The sequence below is a fragment of the Arvicanthis niloticus genome (assembly GCF_011762505.2).
Source record: "Arvicanthis niloticus isolate mArvNil1 chromosome Y unlocalized genomic scaffold, mArvNil1.pat.X SUPER_Y_unloc_1, whole genome shotgun sequence".
NCBI lineage: Eukaryota > Metazoa > Chordata > Mammalia > Rodentia > Muridae > Arvicanthis > Arvicanthis niloticus.
The window spans coordinates 4,854,269-4,868,870 of record NW_023044978.1 but is presented as its reverse complement, the minus strand read 5'-3'; positions in this window follow the sequence as shown (position 1 = coordinate 4,868,870).

Sequence of the window (14,602 nt, the reverse complement as noted above, 5' to 3'; positions counted from 1 at the left end):
ACACTTCCTGTTAGAAATAAAACTTTTCTCTCCAATGCAATTTAGAGCATACTTATTCCTAATTGTACCAGTGAGGTAGAGATAGTTCTATTCCCAGTCCTCATTTGGTTGACTAAACCAGAACCTCTGTCATCTCTCCTACTAAAGACTTAGTTCTGACCTGGCATTCTTTTCGTGGCTTTAGAATGAATATCAGCTGAAAACCATCCACTCATACCTTTTCTTCTCAATGGGGAAGTAAAGTAGCCAGAATTGGCTATGAGACTATAGGACCTCAACCTCCACCAACATCCAGAAATGACTGGGGGAGTTAACTGAAATTATGGGAAGCACAAGCATAAGCTTCTCAGACTTGTCCCCCCCAAAATTTTTTATAGATACCACTGTGAACAACTGGGCAGACAACCTGTATACAAAACACGAGCATCTGATCTTCACCTTCTGGCCCAGGATCATCTGAACAGTACCTTAGTGGTGCAGAATTATTAAGGGCTGATTATCTGTCTGGGCAGATATAATCAGTTGACCTATTCTGCATGTATGTCCTTTTCGGACAGTAATTTTGTCTGTAGATAGAAAGAGGCAATTCTTGCCTAGTGGCTCACACTGCACAACTGGAGATATTTCAAGGATGCTCAATTTTTTCTAAGAATCCACAACAGGAAGCATTCAGGAGCAGATGGATCTTTATTCAAAATGAACCTAACTATAGAAATGTTTGTAAACGTCATTCTATGGACTTCTGATGTTTTGAAAACCAACTATAAACGTAAGGTAACCTTGGACTGTTGACCTGTTAACTCCTCTCAGCTTTTTCTAAGTAAAATATTGAAAACACTGTAACAATAAACTCAAAGCCATGAATTTGCTATAGTCCCTTAACTCATAGGCTAACCATCCCAAATCATTTATAAAAGTTAAAGAAGAACTGGGTCTAAGCCTTGTATTCCTCAGTGTGTTGTACAGGCACAATGCCCATGAGAGTATCAATATTCATCGCACATTTATATCAATAAGAAGCTCATACCAATAAAAACCTTAATTTGAAATCAAGTAAATTTTGTATCCATTTAAGAAAATTATAAACTTCATATTGATATTAATTATACAGATTTCTACCAATAGGTTATGGCCATGCAATAAGTTCTAGCTAATCCTCCCTGTTCCAACAAAACTACTACTTTTCCCTAGAAAGACAGACCAATATTAACCACCTTAGTCCCCATGCCCAGGGAATAGGGGCACTGACTCTTCTTTAACTTCTTCCAGCTGATTATGAGCATTGAGATATTAAAAGAGGGGTGATGGGAAGAGTAAATTGAGAAGCCTCTGATGCTGTGTCTTCAATGCATCCAGATGGAATTCCAGGACATCAGAGGTTTGGGCAGGACTACTAAGCATTCTTGATGAGTAGATACACCAATGCTGTGAATTCTGCAGTATACAATTCTCAGAAAAAGTTTTAGTATCAAGAAAAATTTTTTTCCTAGAGGTTTGACATTTTTTAAAGATGTTGGTTTTAGCAACTTTTCTTTATTTTTCCCTTGTTAAAAATAATTGTAATATTTTTAGTTCAAATTTTATCCCATTATACCATTTCCACCACCACCCAGGAACCCTTTATCCCATCCTCCCTCCCCCCTTGTGCTTCTATGAGGGTATGATTTTCCAGTTTCTATGATGCTGTTTCCAGTAACATAAATTGCCTCCTAAATTTCTAAGTCCTTCCCTTTATGTTATTAAATCTCCTATTTTTTTCTTTCCTTTTTTTCTCTCATTTTTCCCCTTTTAGTCTCTTTTTTTTTTAAATTGGGTATTATAGTTACATTTCAGATTTTATGCCCTTACCCCACTTCCTCCCACCACCCAGAAACCTCTTTTTCTATCCCCATTCCTCATGCTTCTATGAGGCAGTGCCCACACTTATCCCCCCACTACCGCCTCTCCATCCTCAGGTACCCCACAGTCTGTGTTTGTTTTTTATGGTACAAAGAATCTCCCCTCCCACTTATGCCTGACAAGGACATCCTCCCCTACATATACTGCTGGAGTCATGGGTCATTCCCTATGTTCTCCCAGGCTGGTGGTTTAGACCCTGGGGGGGCTGAGGTTGTTTGCTATTGTTGCTTTCCTCCTGCTCCTGGGGTCACAAACCCTTTCTGCTCTTTCAGTCTTCTCTCTAAGTTCTCCATTGGGAGACTCTTGATCATATCAGTGGTTAGCTGTTAGCATCGTCCTCTGAATGCGTTAGTCTTTGGCAGACCTTTAACTACACAGCTATATCATATTCTTGATAGCATGCACCTCCAGTCATCCACATAAGAGTCTAGCTAAGGTGACAGTACATAGGATGAATACCCAGGTGGAATGGTCTCCTGATAGCCCCTCCTTCAGTTTCTGTCCTGTGTTTTATTTCTATATTTGCTCCCTTGATTTTTTTTTTTACTTTTTCTAGGTAAAACTGAGGCATCCCCTTTTGGTCTTACTTCTTCATGAGCTTCATGTGGTCTGTGGGTTGAGTCTTTGCTATTCCAAGCTTTTGGGTGAACATCCACCTAACAGTGAGGAAATACCATGTGTGTTCTTTTGTGATTGGGGTAACTTGCTCAGGATGATAATTTCTAGATACATCCATTTACCTAAAAATTTCTCTGATTCATTATTTTTAATAGCTGAGTATTACTCCATTGTCTTGATGTACGGCATTTTTGGGATCCATTCCTCTGTTAAGGAACATTTTGGTTATTTCCAGCTTCTGGCTAGTATAAATATGGCTGCTATGAACCTAGTGGAGCATATGTCCTTATTATATGTTGGAGCATATTCTGGGTATATACCCTGGAGTGGTATAACTGGATCCTCAGGTCCAGTTTTCTGAAGAATTACCAAACTTATTTCCATAGTGTTTGTGCCAGCTTGCAATCCCACCTACAACGGAGGAGTGTTCTTCTTTCTCTGCATCCTTGCCAGCATCTATGTGAGTTTTTGATCTTTGCCATTCTGACTGGTGTGAGGTGGTATCTCAGGGTTGTTTTGATTTTCATTTCACGAATGACTAAGGATGTTGAGCACTTTCTAAGTTGCTTCTCAGGCATTCGAGTTTCCTCTGTTGAGAATTCTTTGTTTACCTTTGTATCCCATTTTTCAATAGGGTTATATGGTTGTCTGGAGTCTAATTTCTTGAGTTCTTTGTTTATCTTGAATATTATCCCTCTATCAAATGTAGGATTGGTTAGGATATTTTCCCAATCTTTTGGTTGCCATTCCTTCCTATTGACAATATCCTTTGCCTTACAAGAAGCTTTGCAATTTTATGAGGACCAATTTACCAATTCTAGGTCCTCAAGCATAAGCCATTGGTGTTCTGTTCAGGAACTTTTCCCCTGTGCTTATGTATTTGAGGGTCTTTCCTACCTTCTCTTATATTACTTTCAGTGTGTCTGCTTTTAAGTGAAGATCATTTATCCACTTAGATTTGAGCTTCGTACAAGGAAATATGAATGAATTGACTTGCATCCTTCTACATGTTGACCTCCACTTGAACCAGCACCATTTGCTGAAGATGCTGTCCTTTTTCCACTGGATGATTTTAGCTCCTTTGTCAAATATCAAGTGACCATAGGTATGTGGACTCATTTCTGGATTTTCAATTCTATTCCATTGATCTTCTTGCCTGTCTCTGTACCAATACCATTCAGATTTTATTACTATTGTCCTGTAGAATACTTTGAGGTCAGGGATGGTGATTCCTCCAAAAGTTCTTTTGTTGTTGAGAATAGTTCTCGATATCCTGGGATTTATGTTGTTCCAAATAAATTTATGAATTGCTTTTTCTACCTTTATGAAGAACTGATTTGAAATTTTGATGGGTATTGCATTGCATCTATAGATGGTTTCTGGCAAGATGACCATTTTTACTAAATTAATCCTGCCAATCCAGGAGCATGGGAGATCTTTCTATCTTCTGAGATCTTCTTCTATTTCCTTTTTCAGAGACTTAAAGTTCTTGTCATACAGATCTTTCACATGCTTGGTTATATTCACTCCAAGATATTTTATATCATTTGTAACTATTGTAAAGGATGTCATTTCCCTAATTTAATTATCAGCCTGTTTACCTTTTGAGTATAGGAAGGCTACTGATATATTTGAGTTGATTTTATATCCAGCCACTGTGCTGAAGTTGTTTATCAGGTTTAGGAGTTCTCTGGTGGAAGTTTTAGGTTCACTTAATTATACTATCATATCTTCTGCAAATAGTGAAATTTTTACTATTTGTCAAAATGTCTTCCTTTCCTATTTGTATCCCTTTGACTTCCTTTTGTTGTCTACTCACTCTAGCTATAAATTCCTGTACTATATTGAACACGTAGGGTGAGAGTGAGCAGCCTTGTCTAGTCCCTGATCTTAGTGGGATTGCTTCAAGTTTCTCTCCATTTAGTTTGATGTTGGCTGCTGGCTTGCTGTGTATTGCTTTTACAATATTTACATATGGACCTTGAATTTCTAATCTTTCCAAGACTTTTAACATGAAGAGTTGTTGAGTTTTGTCAAATGCTTTCTCAGCATCTAGTGAGATGATCGTGTGTTTTTTTCTTTGAGATTATTTATGTAGTGGATTACATTCATGGATTTCTGAATATTGAATCTTTCCTGCATTCCTGGGATAAAGCCTACTTGATCATGATGGATGATTGCTTTGATGTGTTGTTGGATTCAGTTTGTGAGAATTTTATTCAGTATTTTTGCATCAATATTCTTAAGAGAGATTGGTGTATAGTTCTCTTTCTTTGCTGGGTCTTTGAGAGGCTTAGGTAAGAACATAAATGTAGCTTCACAGAATGAATTTGGTATTGTTCCTTCTATTTCTAGTCTGTGGAATAGTTTGAAGAGAATTGGTATTAGGTCTTCCTGGAAAGTCTGATAGAATTCTGTGCTAAAACCACCTGGCCCCGGACTATTTTTTTCTGGGAAGATATTAAATGACTTCTTCTATTTCTTTAGATGTTATGTGACTGATTAGATGGTTTATCTGCTCCTCATTTAACATTGGTACCTGGTATCTATCTAGAAAATTGTCCATTTTATCCAGATTTTCCAATTTTGTTGAGTATAGTAGGATCTTTGTAGTAGGATCTGATGATTTTTCTTTTAATTTCCTCTGTTTCTGTTGATATGTCTCCCTTTTCAGTTCTGATTTTATTAATTTGAGTACTGTTTTTGCACCCTTTGGTTAGTCTGGGTAAGGGTATGTCTATCTTGTTGATTTTCTCAAAGAACCATCTCCTGGTTTTGTTGATATTTTGTATAGTTCTTTATGTTTCAACTTGGTTGATTTCAGCCCTGCGTTTGATTATTTCCTGACATCTACTCCTCTTGGGTATATTACCATCTTTTTCTTCTAATGCTTTCAGGTGTGCTGTCAAGTTATTAAATGTATGCTCTTTCCATTTTCTTTTTGTGGGCACTTAGAGCTATGGTTTTTCTATTGGTACTGCTTTATGGAGTCCCACAACTTTTCGTATGATGCGTCCTCATTTTCAAATAAATCTAAAAAGTCTTTAATTTCTTGCTTTATTTCTTCCTTTACGAAGTTATCACTGAAAAGAGCATTGTTCAGTTTCTAAGTGTATGTGGGCTTTCCATTATTTTTGTCCATGTCAAAGACAAGTTTTAGTCCATGGTGTTCTGATAGGGTACAATGGATTATTTCAATCTTTTTGTATCTGTTGAGGCCTATTTTGTGACCAATTACATGGTCTATTTTGGAAAAGGTACTATAAGGTGTGGAGAAAAGGGTATAATCTTTTGTTTTAGGATGAAATGTTCTGTAGCTGTAAATTAAGTCCAATTGGTTCATATCTTCTGTTAGTTTCATTGTGTCCTACTTTAGTTTTTGTTTCAAAGATCTGACCATAGCTGAGAGTAGAGTGCTGAAATCTCCCATTATTATTGTGTGAGGTGCAATGCATGCTTTAACGTTTAGTAAAGTTTCTTTTATGTATATGGGTGCCCTTCTATTTGGACCAAAGGTGTTCCAAATAACAAGTTCCTTTTGGTACCTTTTTCCTTTGATGAATATAAAGTGTCCCTCTTTATCTTTTTTGATTACTTTTGGTTAAGAAACCATTTTATTTGATATTAGAATTGCTACTCCAGCTTGTTTCTTGGGGCCATTTGTTTGGAAGATTGTTTTCCAACCTTTTACTCTGAGATAGTGTCTGTCTTTTATACAAAGATGCATTTCCTGTATGCAGCAAAATGTTGGGTCCTGATTACATATCCAGTCTGATAGTCTATGACTTTTTATTGGAGAATTGAGTCCATTCATATTAAGAGATATTAAGAAAAAATGAATGTTGTTTCCTGTTATTTTTGTTATTGGCAGTATATAGCTACCTTCTTTTAGAGTTGTTGGAAAATTACTTTCTTGCTTATTCTACATTGTAGTTTCCCTCCTTGTGTTGGAGTTTTCCACCAATTATCCTTTGAAGTGCTGGAGTTGTGGTGAGATATTGTGTAAATTTGGATTTGTCATGGAATACTTAGGTTTCTCCATCAATATTGATTGAGAGTTTTGCTGGGTCTAGTAGTCTGGGCTGGCATTTGTGTTCTCTTAGGGCCTGTATGATATCAGTCCAGGATCTTCTGTCTTTTATACTCTCTGGCAAGATTTCTGGTATAATTCTTATAGGTCTTCCTTTATATGTTACTTTGACTTTTTCCCTTACTGCTTTTAGTATCTTCTCTTTGTTTTGTATATTTGATGTTTTGATTATTATGTGACAGGAGGTGTTTCTTTTTTTGTCTAGTCTATTTGGGGTTCTGTAGGCTTCTTGGATATTTCAGGACATCTCTTTCTTTAGGTAAGGGAAGTTTTCCTCTATAATTTTGTTGATGGTATTTACTGAACCTTTAAGTTGGGAGACTTAACCTTCATCTATACCTATTATCCTTAGGTTTGGTCTTCACATTGTGTCCTGGATTTCCTGAATGTTTTGTGTTAGGAGCTTTTTACATTTCACATTTACTTTGACCCTTGTTTCTATGTTTTCCATGGTATCTTCTGCACATGAAATTCTCTCTTCTATCTCTTGTATTCTGTTGGTAATGATAGCATCTATGACTCCTAATCTTTTTCCTAGGTTTTCTATCTCCAGGGTTGTCTCCCTTTGAGATTTCTTTATTGTTTCTATTTCAATTTTTAGGTCCTGGACAGTTTTGTGTAATTCCTTCATTTGTTTGGTTGTGTTTTCTCAAATTTCTTTAAGAGCTTCTACCTGTTTACCTGTGTTCTCAAATTCTTTGAGAATGTTGTTTATATCCCTTTTAAAGTCCTCTATCATCATCATGAGAAGTGATTTTTAATTATGAGTCCTGCTTTTCTGGTATGAAGTGGTGTTCAGGACTTTCTAGTGTGGGGGAACTGGGTTCTGGTGATGCCAAGTCACTTTGGTTTTTGTTGTTTACATTCCTGCGCTTGCCTTTCCCCATTTGGATAGCTGTAGTGCTACTCGAACTCACTTGTTCTGACTGGAGTCTGCCTTTCCATTTATCTTGGTTGTGTCAGAATTCCTTGGGGTCCAAATGGCTCTGTGATCATGAGCTCCAGCTGCTCTGGGTACAGTGGCTCCTCTAGGATAGTTCAGGATATGGTGTCTCCAGGGAAGTAGACCTGCTAGGTATTTGCTGCTCTGAATGTGGTTGCTCCTATAGGATGCTTCAGGATATGGTTTTCCCTGCTCTGCAGCTCTGTGGGCCATGTCCTCTGTATAATGCCTGTAGCTCTGTGGTTTTTGGCATCTCTTGGGTACCTCTGCATCTCTGCGGTCTGTGACCTATGTCCTCCCTAGAGTGCCTCTAGACTCAGTTTCCAGAGGGGAGCAGATGTGCTGGAAGACTGCTCCAGCCACCTGTATCCAGGCCAGGGGCGGAAAGTGAGTGTCTCTCTGCAGGGGCAGTGTCTGGATGCCAGGTGTGCTCTTGGGTCTCCCTACTGCCAGTTGTGCTTCTAAGGCCTAGGGCAGTGTGTGGGTTCTCCTATCTGCTGCTCTGCTGTCCATGACCTCCCTAGGGTGCCTCCAGACCCAGTTTCTACAGGGGAGGAGATAGGCTGGGAGACTGCTCTAGCCACCAGTATCTGGGCCAGGGGCAGAAAATAATTGCAGGTTTTGTTCATCCAATTAATTGTGCTTTGAAACTCTCTTTACCAGCAATATATTGACTATTAGGATTTAAATTTCTTACACTAGCTTCTTGCTCCTGTTTGCTGTTCAGCTGTAATTATATGCCATTATTTTAATTATACAAACAACTGGCTCAGAATTTTCCTCTGCGTTAGTGGAACATATAGTGCTACCTTTCCCACAACACAAAACATTTTTGTATCAAATTAAATGCTGATGCCTTCCATGATTGCTTTCTAAAGAAAATAGAGCTTAGTGTGTTGGGGCCTTCCAGGAATTATTGCAGTCTGTAATCTTTGCACTAAGGTGGCTAAAGGAAGGTCACAATAGTACAGGGCTAGCCAAGTCTAGATAGGGAAACCTTGACCTTATGTTTTTCAAGCCAGAAGTGGTGACATATATCTCTGACTCCACTACTTGGGCACATTTCTGACAGTTCAAGGCCAGCATGGTATATAAACTGTTTCAAAATACATAACCTATACTGATAGATGATAGATAGATAGATAGATAGATAGATAGATAGATAGATAGATAGATTCAACAGAATGTTATAAATTGACAGGGGGGCATGCTAAAAGCAAATATCTGTGTGTCTTCTGGTTGTAATTTTATAGAAAAGAAACAATATTTTAAATCTATAACATAATAATACTCTGGAACAGCCACTGGGGATGGAAGTCCTGGCTGTAAAGCTCACATATCATGCATTGTCTTATTAATAACCCAGAGATCTTGTAAGAGTCTCCTTTGCTTGACGATTTCTTAATGACAAACAAAAGAGTATTCCATGGACTCTTAAATTATTCAATTTATCCTAATTGCAGCTGTTGTTCTACTAGTCGTTCTATAGCCTGTACTTCTTCCTGAGTTAGAAGCCACTGATTCTCACAAAGAGGCTTATCATTGATCCATAAAATTTTATCTGCATATAATTCTTCAGCAGCCCCTATAAAAATGCTGATCATTCTAATTTTCATCTGTGATTAATTTTACTTTCATTTCTCCTAAGAGATCTCTTTCCTATTGGGAGAATGGCAAAGAGGAAAAAATGTAGGGTTGAAAAGTACCCAATGTGCCTTCACATTCCCATGTCAGGATAAGGGTCCTTGTCTAGTAATTTCCAGAGTCCAAGCAACCACTACTGTGGAGTCAAAATCTTTATTCTCTCTAATGTGTTTTTGGATTGGATTCAGAAGTTCTATATAAGGGAATAGTATTATCTGAGCTACCAATTGGTTCTTATGTAGTTGTATTGTTTCTTTTCATGGCCTAATCATAATTTTTACCTCTTCTTGGAAGTCTAAACCAATTATTCCAGTAAATGCTTCAAAATTGTTCTTGTAATTTGAACTTTTACCTAATACAAGACCAAAGATGCCCACTGATAGTGGTCCTTCAAATCCTGTGTGTACTACTTGTACTCCCTCATAAAGAGAGAGTATATGAAGTTTGCCTACTCCAAGATCTAATCTTTCACTTCCTGGTATTGCTCTGGGTGAGATTGTGATATTAAACTCAGGAGTCAGAGGATTCAGTTTACTTTTGCCTTCCTCTGTCTCTGTTTTTTGCCTTTTTAGGGGCTGATGACATGCCCATCACCCCTATTTTCATCTCATCATTCAGAGTAGTTTCATTCTTATTATTCCACTAATGCTTTCCCTTTCTACACTGAGGACATAACCACTGATGTTGGTTTTTATTTGTTATTCTGGGAGACAAGGTTTCTCTGTATATCCCTGGCTGTCCTGGAACTCACTCTGTAGACCAGGGTGGTCTCAAACTAAACTGCCTCCCAAGTGCTGGAATTAAAGGCATGTGCCAGCACTTCATGGTTGTTTTTCTTATTTTTATTCTTTGATGTCTGCTCTTCTTTTTTACATTCACAGCTCATATGTCCCTGTTGTTTATAAGAAAAGCACAAAGCCTTTTGGTTTCTTCTTCATTTAAGTTCTAAACATAGGCTTGAAAATGTTGCCCTTGCTTTGCTGTGGCATAGTCCATATTGTGGACCACTGCTGGTGAGGCATTTATACATGCATTAATGTAATCTTGTACAGTCCCTGTTTTTCTGATTGGTCTAACTAGTTCATGGCAGAGAGTATTGACATTTTCCCATGCAATTTGTTTTAATAATGTTTCAGAGCCCTTAGAAGGAGGAAGCATACTGTCTAATGTTTCTTCCAATCTAGCAATAAAGTTCTTATGTGACTCATCTTGTTTTTGTTTGATTCCTGCTAATAGAGTTGTCTTTCCATCAACACGAGGGAACCTTCTCCAAGCAGCTAGGAAACTTCTTCTAGTACTTCCCATTTTAAACCAACTTGTTCTCTACCCAAGAGCATTGACATCATAGGTTATCTGCCTTCTTTTTGAAGGCTAAATTCTGAGCCACTTTCCTTGTTCTAGACTCATATTCAGTCCTCCACACTATAAACTGTCCAGGGCTAAAAGTGGACTTTGCAGTCTGATGCAAATCATCAGAGGTGCTTGTATGCTTTGCAACACTTGCACAATCTATAGTGTATGGAGCACTTGGCCCAATGTTCTTGACACAACACTGTAGTTCTTTAAGAGTTTTTAAAGCAAGAGGTTCCCAATAGGGTGTATCCCCTTCAAAAATAGTTACTGGGAAGCAAAAGTCCAAGTCTCCTTTTGGCCTGGCTTCTTTTATGGCCCTTTTTCCAATTTTCTAAAGACAGGCTTTCTTCCTCTGAGAACCATGGACTGACACTCAGTACAAAATTGTAAAATGCTACCAAACTCTTCTTTGAGGGTTTAGTACTTCTACTCTCTAGCATATGATTTAATACTGCCAAGAACAAGCCTCTGTTCTTGGACTGTGACTGCCCCATGATGTTTACCTTCCCATTGTCTTAACTCAACATTTCTCTATGAAGAAGACAGCAGGACTCTTGAAGAAGTCTTATCCATACTTGAATAGGTGTCTTTTAGAAAAGGAGAGAGAATGCTTACCTGCTTTGAGCTCCACATTTGGGAGCCTCATAATAATCACATTTTCAGAACTACAATGCTTGTAGAAGCATCCTGAGTATTTTGGATAACATAAGATTTCTGTAAGTCATTGATTATTTTAATCTGTCATTACATAATATGATGGCATTACAAGTAAGTCTTCCAAACACAAAGCTTCTTCCATGTCATGGCAGTGTATAGTTAGAATCAGTGAATAAACAAGAAAAGGGTGCCAGAAAGTTTGCAGATATGAGAAAATAAAGAGATATCATAATGAATGCTGATTGCAATTTTACTTTTCAGTCAAAACTGGTTTTTATCTGGGTCTATTTCTCAGATGTTCATATTATTAAAATGTTATGTTCATATCAAATTCAGAAAGGGAAAAGTTCACCATCAAACATGGTCTTAGCTTTCAGTGGATAACTTTACTGGTAGGATCAATTCTGCTGAAACCAGCATGTACTCCCTCATTTGATGCCTTCATGTTAGGTCCTATGTCATGGCTTCAGAGATCTACTGGTATGTGTTATTTCTCCTTCTGAAACTGGAGATTGTAAATAAAATCAGCATGAAATGCTTTAAAAATAATTGCAACCCGTTTTGTGCCATGTAAGGACTTTACCATCTGGGAGATTTTGTAAAATTAATTGTTAGCTGTTGCCATTTTCTGGCACTCTCTGCCTTCTTAATAGCATTGAAATTGTTCTCTTCCAGTCCAGTCCTAAGAAAGGGCCTTTGTGATTTGCTAATACTAGAACCTAAATGACACAATGTCAATAGATTTAGCAGTGATTGCGAAAATACAGGAAGGTAGCCAAGTAGAAGTTATGAAAGAAAGATGGTACAGTGATACACAATTTCTCTCCCTCCTTGCCTTTCTTTTTTTTTATGACTTGATTAATCTTTGGAAAACCTGGCCAGCTGGGTTCTGTCTCTCTCTCTCTCTCTCTCTCTCTCTCTCTCTCTCTCTCTCTCTCTCTGTCTCTTTCTCTCTCTTTTTCTCTTTCTCCCTCTCTTAAAATCTCAACCTTTCTATACACCAGGCTAGCCTTAAACACAGGGATCCAGCTGCCTCTGCTTCCAGAATTTTGGGATTAAGTCTGTGTATTATTGCCTGGCAAGATGATACACATTCTACTCACTAAATATGTGAAGGATAAATATCCTCAGAAGTTCCAAAGTTTTAAAAATATTTGAAAGCCATTGGTTCAAGTTAGACTGTAGGGTTTGAACTGATTCTTCTTCTTTTACTTAGGTTCAGCTTAGTGTCTCTGAAACATGGGGTTTTAGGCAGTATAAGTAGGACTTAGATGTCTGGGAGAGGGCCTTGGCTTGATTACATACCTTAATGCTTCTTGGTTTCCAGTGTTCACCTACCTTCACTACCTTAAGAGAAGCAGAGCCAAGAATTTCTCCTAATATACATGCTAGTCTAATGCCTCCTGCTGACTAGTGCCTTCAGCTGTGTCCTGATTGTTCTAGCTACTTTGTGCCACTGCTGTTATCTTGACATTACTGAACTGGACTGCTGTTTTAGCCATGAAGAGTTTCATAGTGAATCCAGCTGCTGCTGCCAACCTGTGAATAAAGCTGCTCATTAATGACAAAATCAGATGGGAATTGCTCCAAAGAACTGTTTTGAACCAGGTCTACTTCCTCCATATCCTTTCTTTTCCAATACATCTGGTGGGTGGTGGCCTAGAAGGCAAGATATGAAAAGTTATGAAAAGTAGGCTTTGAAAAATTAAAGTTACACACTGTCTAATGGGAATACTATTGTATTGAAAAATTAAGACTATCAGGGCAATACTCTAGAAACTAGTAACATTTTTATCACAGGGAACACAAAATTTAATTCCTTCAGGCATCAGAATTTTAAAAACATCAAAAGAAAAACAAGGACATTAACACAAGCAACACTATAGCACGATGTTCAGAGTAAACAAAAACAATCACCTTTGGGGCATCATTAGAGGACATCTGTCAAGGTGCTATAAAACAGTTTGAAGCATTCTTCTCATCCACATATAAAAAAAAACATGCTGCACAAGTTTACTGATGTCATGTGACACAGCCTTAGATGATTTTTGAGCTGAAGTTTCTGATGAAAACGTGGTTTCTATGCCCATTACTAGTGATCCTTACATGCCCTGTTTTCCCCAGGGCTATCATCTCTATAATTAAAAGGTAGAAGGACTTTTTTGAGTCTTCTGGAGGAGGCATTTACACTTATGGCTTCTTCTTAAGTGTCATAAACTATTCCACAAGGTTCATGGCTAATTTCACAGTGCTACTTCACTGTAAGCATTTAGCTTAGTTCCTGTAACATGTGTGACAGACATGTGATTTTCAATGAAGATATAACTACTTTGGGTGCCAGAATTATAGTCAACAGTTTAGTGAATTATAGATTTTTGAGTCTAGACTTGTTTACACCTTATTGCAAACTATCTTTTTAAAGTAGCTGATATTTCTTATCCCAAATAAGAACACCCCAAGAAGCTGTACACATAGGTAACCATGAAAGAGTACTGGCTGCTCTTCCTGATGAACTAACATCAATTCACTGGACCCAAACAGTGGTTTACAGCTCTGTGGTTCAGTAGAACAGGAACTGACACCTTCTCATGATGAGTGCACATGAGTAGAGCAAATGACATTAACCAGGCAAGTGATAGCAAGGAACTTAAAAAACAACACATACAGATCAAAGACAGGAATATATCTGTGATTTAAATGACAAATGAATCTACAAAATTACATCTAAAGGCCAAGAACAGGCTTCCCACCTATCAGCAGAAGGCACTGCAATAAACCCAGGGCAATGTGTGGGCTGCTCTGTTTGGCCCTGAGTCCTTCAGTTTCCCTGGCCCAAAGTGAGGTCGGAGATGAAAATGAAGCCCTTGATACCTTCCTAAGAAACCTTAGTCAATGCATCTGGGCACGATTGTTGGTATCTCGGGTACCCCAGAATCTGTGTTCTGCTAGATGCTGCTCTACAAAGTCGTCTATTCATCTGTCCACCTAGAGGCCCAGAGGAGCTGGCCATCTATTTTCACAATCTCGCCTGCAGGACACATAGCACCCTGAGCTGAGGACAAGGACATATAAAAAGAAGGAATGAATACGCAATCCCAACCTGGCCCCTTGACAAACAGGCCCTGGCATCAGGCCCCTGATTTTAAACTTCTACTAAGAAAGAATCTCCACGCTACCAAGAAAACAGGCAACCATTATGAGCTGATTAGAAAAGCCAAACTCTATTTCAGTAAACAAAGTGTAGATTCATCAAAGACACATAACATTAATATGTAGAAACTTCAGGCACACGCACACACATGCAGATACAGCCATACATATGTGCAACTACCTACATGAAAACACCTTACACATACATGGCATTAACATAAACCTCCAGTCACACACACATACACACA